This window comes from Anolis sagrei, chromosome 1 (assembly GCF_037176765.1).
Source record: "Anolis sagrei isolate rAnoSag1 chromosome 1, rAnoSag1.mat, whole genome shotgun sequence".
NCBI lineage: Eukaryota > Metazoa > Chordata > Lepidosauria > Squamata > Dactyloidae > Anolis > Anolis sagrei.
Genome location: NC_090021.1, coordinates 327,971,314 through 327,986,480, shown reverse-complemented (window position 1 = coordinate 327,986,480; position 15,167 = coordinate 327,971,314). Strand labels below are relative to the sequence as shown.

Sequence of the window (15,167 nt, the reverse complement as noted above, 5' to 3'; positions counted from 1 at the left end):
AGTTGTAGCCTATGTGAAGTCCACTGATGGTTATTGTTGTTAGATCCCTTTTTAGACTGTAGCTCCCTAAATCCACCAAGACAACATGGACATTGTATTGTCGAAGGCTTTCATGGCTGGAATCACTAGGTTCTTGTGGATTTTTTCGGGCTATAGAGCCATGTTCTAGAGGCATTTCTCCTGACGTTTCGCCTGCATCTATGGCAAGCATCCTCAAAGGTTGTGAGGTCTGTTCCAACAGACCTCACAATCTCTGAGGATGCTTGCCATAGATGCAGGCGAAACGTCAGGAGAAATGCCTCTAGAACATGGCTCTATAGCCCGAAAAAACCCACAAGAACCTAACATGGACATTGTTGCCCAAAATGTAAGTTTCCACACATTATTTATTTATTTACAGTATTTCTATACCGCTTTTCTCACTCCTAGGGGGACATTTGTGAAATAGCTTAGAATCATAGAATCATAGAGTTGGAAGAGACCTTGTGGGCCATTCAGTCCAATCCCCTACTAAGAAGCAGGAAAATTGCATTCAAAGCACCCCTGACAGATGGCCATCCAGCCTCTGGTTAAAAGCCTCCAAAGGAGCCTCCACTACACTCTGGGGCAGAGAGTTCCGCTGCTGAACAGCCCTCACAGTCAGGAAGTTCTTCCTCATGTTCAGGTGGAATCTCCATTCCTGTAGTTTGAAGCCATTGTTCTGTGTCCTAGTCTCCAAGGCAGCTTGCTCCCTCCTCCCTATGACTTCAGCTCACATCTTTATACATGGCCATCACGTCTCATCATCCTTCTCTTCTGCAGGCTAAACATGCCCAGCAATTTTAAGCCACTCCTCATAGGGCTTATTCTTCAGATCCTGGATCATTTTAGTTGCCCTCCTCTGGACACATTCCAGCTTGTCAACATCTCCCTTCAATTGCAGTGCCCAGAATTGGACACAGTGTGATTCCAGGTGTGGTCTGACCAAGGCAGAATAGAGAGGTCGCATTACTTTCCTGGATCTAGACACTTGACTCACATTTATGCAGGCCAAAGTGCCATTGGCTTTCTTTAAACTTGTTGTCCACGAGGACTCCAAGATATTTTTCACATGTATTGTTGAGCTGGGCATCCCCCATCCTGTATCTTTGCATTTCATTTTTTTCTGCCTAAGTGTTTTTTTCTGCCTAAGTATCTTGCATTTGTCCCTGTTGAACTTCATTTTGTTAGTTTAGACCCAAGATGAGGCAGAATCTCAAACTCCAAATTTTTTATGCAGAATTTTTAAATACAGCTGCTTTTTACACACACACACATTTCTAAACCACTCCTCTAGTGTTACATACTACTCTAGATTACTAAAGTAATCATAAGCAATGAAATGAAAAAAATATATAACCAGAAATATATTTTTAAATAGAGCTTTTGTCAAAGCTCACAATAGAGAACAACGGGAAAGGCGTGTCTCAAAAGGAATGTATTCAAGTGTGGCAGAAGATCCTCCATCCCTCTCCTTGTCACATTAATTCACAGGTGTTGTGTGCACACCCATGAGCTGATGGAAACCTGGTGCTCTCTGCTCATGTTCTGCCAAAACCTCTGATCCCATGATTTATTTCTCAACTTCATTATACTGATTACAAGTCTGTACATGGTGGGAAGTAAATCCCCAGGGCTCCACCTATAGAACCTCTGTTGTCTAGTAGTTCAATCCCATAAAGGTTTACTCAGAGATAAGTCACATTGGGCTCAATCTGGATTTAGCTAGAGAAGGTTCCTGAATTCAATGAAAATCGCATTAGTCATTATTGACTCTTTTATTTAGTCTATGCCAGCACAGGAAAACCTCTGACCCTCCAAATACTGCAACCCTCAGCAGTCCTAGCTATTACAGTATGGCCTCCATTTCCAGACAAACAGTTACTCATGGTTCCATTTATCCACATCCAACAAAATATGCAATCTCTAGGTATTTTCCAGGACTTCCAATGTGCTCGATGGTTTCTTTAGACCAGAGATTCTTCATTTCAATAGGTCTCACTATTATCTGTGTTGCTGCATATCCATGTAAAATCTGGAAATGTATCCCTGAGGAGATGGGATACATATGATAAGGAGTGTCAGGAGCATCTGTTCAACAACAATTCAAAGTGCTGGTCTTGACCTATAAAGCCCTAAACAGTTCTGGCCCTTTGACTAAGCCAGCTTTTATACTCCAACAAAATGTATCTCCCTCTATAATCCACCTCAGAGTTTATGTTCATCAGGCTCTGCTCTCGATCTCTCCACCCTCGCAAGCATGATTGACGGTGACGAGAGACAGGGCCTTCTCGGTGGTGGCCCCTGTCTATGGAACACACTCCCCAGTGAAATCTGGGTGACTTCCTCTATGCCATGGATTGTAAGCCACCCTGAGTTCCCCACTGGGGTGAGAAGGGTGGGGTATAAATGTAGAATAATAATAATAACAATAATAATAATAATAATAATAATAATAATAATAATATCATCTCCTTTAGAAAAAGGCTTAAATCTTGGCTTTGGGATCAAACATTTGGGCAGCTGACTGGGCAGCAACTCCAATGACTTATGAGAACTGTCAATGAATAGACCTTGGACTGGAACTCTGGATTACGATTTGGATTTGGGAATTTAGGCTTGGTTGTGTTTTAATACTTTAATGGTCAATATTTTAATGTGTTTTAATAATGTTGGTGGTTTACTTAATGTTAATTATACTGTGACTGTTTATTTGTTGGTATCTAATGATTGCCAGTTGTAAGCTGCCCTGAGTCCCCCTTCGGGGGTTGAAAAGGACGGGATATAAACAACCATGTCAGACTACACAGAGAAGCCATTGAAATCCACAAGCATTGTCGTGACTTCTATCCCTGATGCAAGTGACTGTCATCCTTTATCAAGCATGTGGAGCATGGCAATCCACCTATGCAGGTCTCTGGCAACTATCAAAGACCTGGAAGATACCAATGTTGCTGTTTAATGGTGAAATGCAGAGACGACAGGATTCTCATCATCTCATCCACTTTTGGTTCTCTTCCGCTGTTGTAAGGGTGATAGGATTTGAATCTCTCTGCAGCCTATGTCCTATTCTGATGCATATTTGCATAATCAAAAATAACTCTAGTTGATTTCAATGTAACACTCCCATATTCCTGTGCATAAAATAGATGCTGGAGAAAAAAATAACCGAGTTTCAGGGGAGGAACTCAAAAGTACAGGCGCACTGCAGACAGACTTGTGATAAAAATGAGTCTTCAAGGAGTATTTCACTACAATTCTTGGTCGTAACTGATATTACCAAGATCTGTTTTCAGATCTGTGGTCACGTTGACCTGCTCTTGGAGTGTAGGTTCCTCATCATATCAACTGGTGTGCCTTAGCCACAAATAAGGAATTTAGGAGCTTGTAGGACAGATATACAAGGAGATTTGGAAGTGCAGGCATTCATCTGGACTGGATCCAAAGTCACACCCAACAAGGAGTTCAGAAAGGCAGGCAGCTACACTGATCCATATCAACAAACCAGTTCTAGCAGTTTTCATCACCATCAGCCTTATGGTTTCCATAAAGCCAGTGGGTTTTAACTGTCTCATCAAGAGCCTAGTACAGAAGATCCTCTACTTTTGCAGGAGTTAGGGAAATAGGACCCTGATGAAAGTGGGAAAACAGCAAACAGAGGCCATATTAATCAAATCTATGAATAACCAAATCAGCAAAAGTTAAGTTCACAGCTGTTCAGGCCAAATGTACTTCTCAGTACAACCACGAGAGCTCATAACAATTCAGTTTTCTTGGGGAAACCAACCTTCTCTCAAATACTCTGAAGGTTGGAGTGAAACTGTCTCAGCATCTTTCAAACCAATATTGGGGATTTAAAGATACAGAGGATTCTTGCCCCCCCCCCCCCTTCATATGTGGTAGATGTGTAAAAAGACAAAAAGGCCTAAGATATATATGTTCATCCAAATAAAAATCTCAAGGCAGATTTTGTAATGTTACCAGCAATGTTTATAGATTAAAAAGCAGAGAATAAACATGGACCTTTGGTGCTGGTCATCGACCGTAATCAATAAATATAAATCGAACGTAATCAATAAATATAAATAATGTTTCTTTGAAACATAATAAATGCAGCAAATTGTTTGCTCAAATCTGGAAATGGGCAATGGAAGAACAGATTGTTAAAATCTCTGAGCCCATATTGATAAATTAATGTGGGTCCAAAATAAACTCAAGAAAAAGTTGAAGACTTTCTAAAAACTTGTAAAACATTTGATGGATGATCAAAGGCCAGAATAAATGGGTTGCTGTGAGCTTTCTGGGCAGCATACTTTTCTGACATTTTGCCCACATCTATGGCAGGCATCCTCAGAGATTGTGAGGACTGTGGGAAGCTAGGCAAGTGGGGTTTATATATATGTCCAGTGTGGGAGAAAGAACTCTTGTCTGCTTGATGTAGGTGTGAATGTTGCAAAGGACAAGAGGAATCTTCTCACCTCTGCAGGAGTCCATCCTATACCATGCAGCTGTGGACAAATTTACATAGGGACTGCCCAATATAGCTCCAAAACACAAATCAAGGAACATGAAAGGCACTGCACACTAATTCAATCCAAGTCAGCCATAGCAGAGCACCTGATGAACCAATCTGGGCACAGCATATTATTTGAGAACACAGAAATGCTGGACCACTCTCACAACCACCATGTCAGACTACACAGAGAAGACATTGAAATCCACAAGCATGTGGACAATTTCAACAGAAAGGAAGAAACCATGAAAATGAACAAAAACTGGCTACAAGTATTATAAAAAAGACCTCTAAAATCAGAACAGTAAATAAAGAGCAAGACTAAAAAAAAAGGGAAATCCAGACAAGAATCAATCAGTGCCAGCTAACACCTCCCAACAAAGGCTTCACCCAGGCAGCAACAAAGGATTCCCCCCAGGACATTAAATGCTAATTGAAGTGGCAAATTGCAACATTCACATGTACCTCAAATAAACAAGAGTTCTTCCCCCCATCCTGGAGATTCCACAGATACATAAACCTCACTTACTTAGTTTCCAACAGACCCCTCCACCTCTGAGGATGCCTGCCATAGATGTGGGCGAAATATCAGGAGAGAATGCTTTTGGAACATGGCCATACAGCCCGGAAAACTCACAGGAACCCATTTGTGAAATATGTTTGTGAAATATGAAATCAAATAGTGTAATCATCTACGGCCATGATCATTACAGATTGTAAGATTTTTTCATCCAATCTGTAATGGTACTGTCTTTTATGGTATATGCCTTTTTCCTTTGTCTATTCTTTTTCTCCTTTTATGGTTACCCTTCTTTCTGATTTTTCTTTTTCTGAAAATGCATTACTTTGTGAATTTTGGTGTTAGAAATCAATCAGTAAGGGGAAGGAGCAAGAATATCTGGGTTAGTTGTTATTATATCCCTTCAAGTTGACTTTGGGTAATTCTATAATGGGTTTTCTCGGCAAGGGCTATTCACAGGACGTTTACCATTCCAGACAGCAGAGAGACTGTGATTTGATCAAGATCAAAATCTTAGCTGTGCCGGAATTTGAATCCTAGCCTCCCAGAGACCTAGCCATACTGAAACCACTTCAGGATGCTGGCAACTTTGATATTTGGGTAGGGAGGCAGAGTTTGGCAACATCCTTGTTGATCAAAAAGCCTCCCTCCTGGATACAACACTGATGGCAATCAAACCCTGAAACCAACTCTCTGGCTACCAGTTTAATAGCAGGGATGGGATCTACATAACTCATCAAAGTGACCGTTAATGTCGTTTACATCAGTGAGCTGGCTGTTAAATTCACTTTGGGGTTTAACTTGAATGCTAAGTTGTTATGCAAAGAGCTGAGTATTAAGTTTTGGAGATAAAGGTTGTCATCTTATCAGTTAAAATGAAAGCCCAGAGCAGATTTACCACCCCTTGTATAGTGAAGCCACCAAGAATCTCCAGATAATCTTAAGCTGCATTACTTAACATTTATAACATTTGGCTGTAAAGAGCAAGACTGCTGAAAGTTGCACCACAATTTGACCAGTTGAAATGTCCTCACCAGTGGTCTTACTGCCATTTGGTTATGATTAGGTTAAAATTAAACCTTTGCTACTTCCTGCCAATTTATCTGCTCTTTAAAGGCTCATGAACTGGACAGATTGGGTCATTCTGACCTGCCAGACCTGAGTGGCAACCATAGAAACATGTCACGTAAGTCAGTAGAGGCAGGCAGCAGGAGGCCCTGCAGCCAAATTTGGATTCTCCAAAGCATTTGGAGTTAGTCACATAGCAGAGCTGTGGAGTTCAGTTCCAACCTGTTGCCAATCAGAACTCAAGAAACATACTTTATTGAACTACAACTCCCAGGATCCCCCATTCAGAATAGTTGTGACCACACTGCCTCTGCTTCAGGTGTCAAACAGGGATGCGTTATTGCCCCATCCTTATTTTCCATCTTCATTGCTATGATATTTCATCTTGTTGATGGGAAGCTTCCCACCAGAGTGGAAATCATCTATCGGACAGATGGCAAGCTATTTAACCTCAGCAGACTGAAAGCCAAAACCAAAGCCACAACATCTGTTATAGAACTCCAGTATGCTGATGACAACGTCATCTGTGTGCATTCAGAAGAAGACCTACAAGCCACTCTAAACACCTTCGCAGAAGCAAATCTCTTAGAAAGACAAGCAGACAAATGTCAGCGTGCTGGAAGAAGCAAGGACCACCAGCATTGAAGCAATGGTCCTCCACCATCAACTCCGCTGGACCGGCCATGTTGTCCAGATGCCTGACCACTGTCTCCTAAAGCAGTTGCTCTACTCCAAACTCAAGAATGGAAAACGGAATGTTGGTGGGCAGGAAAAGAGATTTAAAGATAGGTTCAAAGCCAACCTTAAAAACTCTGGCATAGACACCGAGAATTGGGAAGCTCTGGCCCTTGAGCACTCCAACTGGAGGTCAGCTGTGACCAGCAGTGCTGTAGAATTTGAAGAGGCACAAATGGAGGGCGAAAGAGAGAAACGTGCCACATCAAGCCAACCCTGACCGGGACTGCCTTCCGTCTGGAAACCAATGCCCTCATGGAAGGAGAACATGCAGATCAAGAATAGAGCTCCACAGTCACCTATGGACCCACCGCCAGTACACAGTCTTGGAAGACAATCCTACTCAGACAACGAGGGATCTCCTAACGGGAATGTCTCTGCTTCTGTGTGTGTTGAAGTTGTAGCTCAGAAAAATAGTAAAAAAGAAATTTTTCCAAATGTTGTTACCCATATATACACCACAGCCATTTTGCTCAAAGCCACATGTGTCAAACTCAAGGCCAAAATCGACCCTCTGTGTCATTTTATGTGGCCCTCCAGGAGCTGGACTACAACGGTTTTATTTCTCATCATGAGACATCCTGACTAGAGCTGATGGGAACTGTGATACAGCAATACCTAGAAGGCTGCAGCATGTTCTGTTTTTCCAGGATAGTAGGGTGTGAATTTAGATACAAGGCTTGTGGGTAGGATGCCTGAGAGAATGTTCCCATGCCTTATTTTAAAGTATTCCTATGCCACCTTTCAAGGAAGAACAAAATCCTCCCGAGGCAATGAGCCATTTAAACACACAATGTCAAATAAAACACCATAATTTAAAACAGTGATTAGAAAGTTCTCGAAGTCCAGCCAAGCAGTCCACAAGATTAATTAAACTATTTAAAATAGAGTTTAACTGGCACAAAAGAATTCATTGGGTTTTTTTTAAGAAACCATTCCTCTTTCTGAAATGCAAGAAACTAGAAATCTAGCAGGTTTTCAATATTTGAAAGCCAGAATTGATGGACCCACATACATGCCCGTTGAGAAGGATTTCCACAGATAAGAGGGCCAAGATTATGAAGGCTCTGGCTGTAGTGCCCACCAATGTAATTGTTTTTCTTTCCAAGGATAGCAAAGAGGATCTGCAAGGGCTGATTTCAATACTGGGGTGAGCAACGTCAAGGGCCACGATCCATTTCCATGAGCAACCCAACAGATCTCATGGGAAGGCTGTCCCATCACCCTCATAGTTTCATCTGGTGGAAACATCGCAGTGGCTTCTCCCGGGAAGAACTCCCTTCCCAGAGAGGTTAAAGTGGCACTCTCCTCAATATTCCTTCCACAAACAGGCGAAACACCTTTTATTCTGGCAGGCCTTGGAGAATGGCTTCTTCAGGAGAAAACATGTATTGCATAATATGGGGCTGTTATGTGTTGGGGCAGCTATTTCAGTTTGTTTTGATTCGAGCCACTTTTAATTACTTTGCAACTCTTATATGCATTAGCTTTTAATTATGTTTGTTCTCACTGTTGTAAGCTGTCTTGAGTTTCAAAATGATAAAAAGATGAGACAATAATAACAATAACAATAGTGCACATACAAAGAGATGTAAGAGGATAGTTCAATGGCTCTGGTGCTGGTTGTGCTAGGAGAGAGGGCCATGAAAATCCTTTGTTTGTGGAATGGATGTACTGTACTTGTTCAATTAATCAATTTGTATCTCATTTTTCTTCCAAAATGGGATTTAAAAATGTGAAGAGATCCATGTTGAATCCATTAGATATGCGAACTCATTAGCCCATTCCCACAGTGGCCTTTTGATGCTCAAAAGAAGCTCACAACCTGAGTACCTCATACCTTTCTGCTTCTGGTCCTCATCAACCACTATACCAGTACTGCTGAAACCACTGGGGTTAGAAAGCATTGATATTATTGGGTTTTTTGGTGCTGTCATGTGAGTGGGGCAGTGAACTTGCTCTGGTTTTTAGTCTCAACTCCAAAGGAGCTCTCCAAGGTTCTGGATCTGTTAAGAGCACATGAGTTCAGCACCTTGGCCAGCTCCTTTAAAAGTCAGATAGGTTAAGCTGAAATACAGGATGAAGCTGTCAATTGAGAATAGTTTTGAAGATGGATACAGTTCCCAGTCAAAATTTCTTGCTAACTGATGGACTATGTACAAAACGGTGAACGATTCAGTAAGACTCTGTAACTGCAGAAACTATATCAAAAGTTTCACTTACCTATGTCTAGAGCAGTGGTTCTCAACCTGGGGTCCCCAGATGTTTTTGGCCTACAACTCCCAGAAATCCCAGCTATTTTACCAGCTGTTAGGATTTCTGGGAGTTGTAGGCAAAAACATCTGGGGACCCCAGGTTGAGAACCACTGGCCTAGAGGAATGAATGGTATCTCTAGGCATTTTCTAGGTTTTCCAGGCAATTCTATAATATGTATTCCCTGGAAGTTACTTCAAAGTTACATTGGAGGATCCAGCAAGTTCCTAAAGAGGATATCCCTCTTGAAATCTCTAGGGCCTCCAATGCCAGGGATGGAGTTCTCACTTGGACATGGAAACTTATTCGGTGGCTTTGGGCAAACTATATTCTCTTGGCCTCAGAGAAAGGAAAAGGCACACCCCTCTCGAACAGAATCTTGACAAGAAAACCCAGTGATAGTGTTCCCTTAAGGTCTCCATAAGTTGGAAGTCACTTGAAGGCAGATAACTGCAACTGTCTATCAACCTGTATGACACATTTGGAAACTTTTGTTTTGTTCAGCTAGAAGCAGGATTGCACATTGCATCTTGTTTACAAAGGTGATTGGGAAAGGATTATGCAAATGGCACCAAACCATGTATGTAATCTGTAGAAGTCAAGCTTGATTTTGAATTACAATTCTTTTAGAGAGTCAGTGCTTAAAAACAATTTTGTAAGTCAAGCCATACAAACACAGAGTGTAGAAACCAGGTGTTATGTAGACCAAACCCTCCCTGTCTAATTCCACATTGATATCCTCACCCATTGATCAGTTAGATATGTAGGGGAATATACATTCCCTGCAATTAATATCTTCCCTTCCACAAAGGGATTTCCTCAGAAGCATATGCTTCAGATTTGCAAATTCAATCTGTCATTACCTTCCAAAAATCAGTCACAAATGAAGCATGATAAGGCAAAATATGTGGTTGAAGAAAGATGAATTCTGTGACAACAGAGATCTTTCATCACTCCAGGGAGCATATATTCTAAATACATAGAGCTGGATAGTCTTACCAACTTGCAGAAGTCACCCCTGTAGTGGCCCCAATCCTGTGTATGCTTTCCTGGGAGAAAATCCCAATGAATTTGGTGGGACTGAAAGGCATACTATGCTAGTCTGGATCGGAATGCAAAAGGATCTTGTAGCACCTTTGATACTGAGAAAAGCTTGTAGTATAAGCCTTTGTAGATGTAAGTCTATACAAACCTATGCTACCAACTTGGTGGGATTCAGTTTTTCCGAGCCAACATGAATCAGATCTGGCTGCAAGCTCATTCTAAGTTCGGGTAGAAACATACCTGAGAGATATGGACCTCTCTTACATTTGCCTTCACCTCATATTTCTAGATTTACAATTCAAATTGCTCATCAATTCCTGCATCCACGGTGAAAACTTTAAAATCAACTCTATCTCACCAAGAAGTAACTCAAAAAAGCAAACTTCACATCCATGAGGTGTTTTTTGTTTTTGTTTTTGCAAAGTTTACCTTCCCAGCGCAGTCATAAAGGTGGGTGTGCAATCTACTGTATGTATCTATTTTGCCCATCACATAAATGCCTTCTCTGGAGCACCTTCTGCTCCCAGATGCAGTCTTTTTTCAAAGTACCACACACCCACAGCTACAATTCTCTGCAAATATTAGGGCTGCTCATGTTAAACTATAATAAAATCCCACTAAGAGAGGGTAAAGGAGACTTACCCAAAGGCAACCAACAAGTTTGGAAAAGTGGCTCTGAAGTGCTCAGAGATCAAGTCTGCCAGATCTGGGATCTGACTCTCTCTTTTCTCCTTGGCAAACAACTGGTGCAGAATTTCAGCAAAAACGAAAACTCCTGATGCCTAAGTCAGGCTGAGAGTGGAGAGGTCCGCCCATGCAGTCAGAAAAAAAGATAGAAGAAAATAGGATAGTATCCCCTCCCCTGTGTCCCGCCCCACTCCCTAGGCAAGGAGTTTTGCTGCCACACTCTGGGCTCAGTTGTGTGAAGTTACAGCTCGACACAGTCAGTGAAATCCAATCCTTTCTTGCAGGCAAGCAACAGCTGGACTGCTTCATTCCGGGTTGGAGCGACTACATGGCTTTAGCTGAGTGTTGTGCATCTGACTCACGCCCACAGCCATGAAGAAGGCTGGATTCCCATTCTGGCTTTGTCTAGGAGCTTACTTTCTATGTTTGTTTGTGAGCACCCATGTGAATACAGGGGTGGAGTACGAAAGAGAGAGAGAAACTGGAGTTTTCCTCCTGCGGACAGACACTTTGGAAGTGAAAAATGCAAAACAAACATCCCTCTTCCTGAGATTTGCTTCCAATTTTGCCTCAGGGTAGTGAGTCATTACACGCATCTCACACACGCTGGAGAACACACACATAGATGAGTATGCCACAGACACACACCCTGGTCCAGCGTGTGACCAAATTTATTCTTTTAGCCCAAATGGTCTTAGGGTAAAGGTTTGCTGTAGTAGGTTACTTTTTGGAGATGTGTTTGTGATTACCCTGATGTTGCCAAGTTCACAAAGCATACTTTTGCTGTTGCAAACCCCATGTGGATATGGGGGTGTGCGTGAGTCATGAATCACATGGCCCAAAGCCTTGTGAAGTTTACATACATATGGGTTCAGCAACAGCAGTGGAGCACTGAGGTTTTCAGGGTGTGGCCACAACTGATAAGCATCATATGAACTGGCGACATGTGAGTTTCGGACAATTCTTGCCAGGATTAGAATGAGCCAAGAACAATAAGAAAAGCATCCAGATCAGCCTAGCCCCACTAGCAAATTCCTTAGAATCATAGAGTCATCAACTTGGAAGAGACCACAAGGGCCATCCAATCCAACCCCCTGACACGCAGAAATACACAATCAAAGCACCCCTGACAGATGGCCATGCAGCATCTGCTTGAAAACCTCCAGAGAGAGAGGGATTCCATCTAACTCTGAAGCACATTACACTGCCGTGAAGCTCTTGCCATCAGGATGTTCTTCTTACTATTCACACGGAATCTCTTTTGTGGCAGTTTGATCCCATTGCTCCATGTCCTGATCTCCAGAGCAGCAGAAAACCAGTATGCCCCTTCCTCAATGTGATATCCTTTAAAATATTTAGACATGGCTATTATGTCTGCTCTGAGCCTTCTTAACCACAGTACTTTCCTAAATCACGTAGTACTAACCTAAATCACAAAACTGCCCATAGAATCATAGAATCAAAGAGTTGGAAGAGACCTCGTGGGCCATCCAGTCCAACCCCCTGCCAAGAAGCAGGAATATTGCATTCAAATCACCCCCGACAGATGGCCATCCAGCCTCTGTTTAAAAGCTTCCAAAGAAGGAGCCTCCACCACACTCCGGGGCAGAGAGTTCCACTGCTAAATGGCTCTCACAGTCAGGAAGTTCTTCCTCATGTTCAGATGGAATCTCCTTTCTTGTAGTTGGAAGCCATTGTTTTGTGTCCTAGTCTCCAGGGAAGCAGAAAACAAGCTTGCTCCCTCCTCCCTGTGGCTTCCTCTCACATATTTATACATGGCTATCATATCTCCTCTCAGCCTTCTCTTCTTCAGGCTAAACATGCCCAGCTCTTTAAGCCGCTCCTCATAGGGCTTGTTCTCCAGACCCTTGATCATTTTAGTTGCCCTCCTCTGGACACATTCCAGCTTGTCAATATCTCTCTTTAATAGTGGTGGCCAGAATTGGACACAATATTCCAGGTGTGGTCTAACCAAAGCGGAATAGAGGGGTAGCATTATTTCCCTAGATCTAGACACTATGCTCCTATTGATGCAGGCCAAAATCCCATTGGCTTTTTTTGCCGCCACATCACATTGTTGGCTCATGTTTAACTTGTTGTCCACAAGGACTCCAAGATCTTTTTCACACGTACTGCTCTCAAGCCAGGCATTGTCCCCCATTCTGTATCTTTGCATTTCGTTTTTCCTGCCAAAGTGGAGTATCTTGCATTTGTCACTGTCGAACTTCATTTTGTTAGTTTTGTCCCATCTCTCTAATCTGTAGTACAGTCTGCACTTCATATCTGTGAATTTAACTTTTGCAGATTTGATTATTGATTAATTTGATAATTATGGCCTCTCTAGAAATCTTTAGGTCCTTCAGCGGAAGTTGACTGTATAGTCGTACTGGAGGAATCAGAGATTCCTAGAAATACCATGTGAATCTGCAAATAACCCTGAAAAACGTCAAACCTGAAAATGTGGAGGTCTGATTGCTCCAAAAACTGTTTTACTTTGGAATAACCCCTTTGATGTTTGGAGGCCAGGGTGAACCCCTTTGATGTTTGGAGGATGGGGAAGATGGAATAATGTGCCAAGCTAGTTGAGTCACCTGGAAACATTTCTAGAGAGGTGTTCTCTTTGGTTAAAAAAATATAGTAGTTTTTTTTAAAAAAAAAATGGACTGTACTGCACTCTTAAACTCAGGAATACAGAGGATTGACAATACTTTCTATGACTCAAGTAAAGCTTCTATCCTAAGTTACATCTTTCTATGAGTAAATCCCTTTGATGGAACCTACCTCTTGTAGACATGTGGAATGATTGCACTATTTGCAGAATTGTATGAATCAAAGACAGCAAGTAATGAGTTACAAGGAAGTGATTATCTGTGGCAATTTACTATTTTTAAGCAAATGAACTAACTGAGTTCTGTTTTGTAAGTTTTCTGTTTTGTTCCATTAAGTAACATTTCTAATTGCATTTTCAAGTTATGTTTCTAGAATCATAGAATTATAGAATCACAGAACTGGAAGAGACTTTGTAGGCTACCCTGTCCAACCCCCCCCCCCCCCCCCGCCGCCAAGAAGCAGGAAAATGGCATTCAAAGCACCCTTGACAGATGGCCATCCAGTCTCTGCTTAAAAGCCTCCAAAGAAAGAGCCTCCACCACACTCTGGGGCAGAGAGTTCCACTGCTAAACAGCTCTCACGGTCAGTGTTCAGGTGGAATGTCCTTTTTCGTTAGTTTGAAGCCATTGTTCTGCATCCTAGTCTCCAGGGCAGCAGAAAACAAGCCTGCTCCCTCCTCCCTATGACTTCCCCTCATTTATTTATATATGGCTATCATGTCTTCTCTCAGCATTCTCTTCTGCAGGCTAAACATGCCCAGGTCTTTAAGCCATTCCTCATAGAGCTTGTGGCAAAAGTATGATAGCTGGGGCCCTACAAACCCTTTGCTAGTTGCGCAATGCACATCAGAATTAATGAAGGGAAGTCCACGTGGACTGTTCCCAGCTGCTAGGCGGAAAGTGTGCTGGTGGTTGAGGAAGGTTTTTACAAGGCCCTAGTAAGAACAGAGTGGCAGGAACTGGATTCCCTCCCCTTTTGCCTCTTCTTCTGCTTTCCCCCACCTGCTTTCTGACAGTGGAGGAGCCAGGGCTCTGGGAGGGCAGGACATGTGAGCTGTAGACCCCCTCATCATCCCTCCCTCGCAGCTGCCTCTCTCACTCGCTGCGCTATCTCGCGCACATGAATTTTGACCCACGAAGCACAACCAGCATAGCATCCCAGCTATCATACTTTTGCTGGGCTTGTTCTTCAGACCCTTGATCATTTGAGTTGCCTTCCTCTGGACACATTCCACCTTGTCAACATCTCCCTTTGATTGTGATGCCGAGAATTGGACACAGTGTTCCAGATGTGGTCTGACCAAGGCAGAATAGAGAAGTATTCTCTATTCTCTGGATCTAAAAGCCTTTTAGAGGCATGTTCAACAGAATGTTCCCTAGTTTTCTGTCAGTGTGTTCTAAAGGTTTTTGAAGTAATCTAAAAATAACTTGTAACAAATTGTTTTTTTCATATATAATGTTAATAGCAGAGTATGGGAAAGTTGGGTTGTTGTAGGTTTTTCCGGGCTTATGTGGCCATGTTCTAGAGGCATTTTCTCCTGACGTTTCGCCTGCATCTATGGCAAGCATCCTCAGAGGTAGCATCCTCACTACCTCTGAGGATGCTTGCCATAGATGCAGGCGAAACGTCAGGAGAAAATGCCTCTAGAACATGGCCATATAGCCCGGAAAAACCTACAGCCCAGTGATTCCAGCCATGAAAGCCTTCGACAAAAACTT

The 15,167-nt window shown here is 42.4% G+C and overlaps 1 protein-coding gene across 2 annotated transcripts in view; it reads right to left on the bottom strand.

Moving 5' to 3' along the window:
- The window catches only part of AHNAK2 (AHNAK nucleoprotein 2), a 134,726-nt gene that overhangs the window by 78,280 nt on the left and 41,279 nt on the right, over window positions 1-15,167 (bottom strand). The window contains exon 1 of one of the 2 annotated variants that reach the window (XM_060754754.2): window positions 10,795-10,840. The exons of the other annotated variant lie outside the window; for it this stretch is intronic. The gene's annotated coding sequence lies outside the window, so the exon portion shown is untranslated. Of the gene's footprint in view, window positions 1-10,794; window positions 10,841-15,167 lie in introns of those variants that run through there. 2 annotated transcript variants of the gene reach the window in all.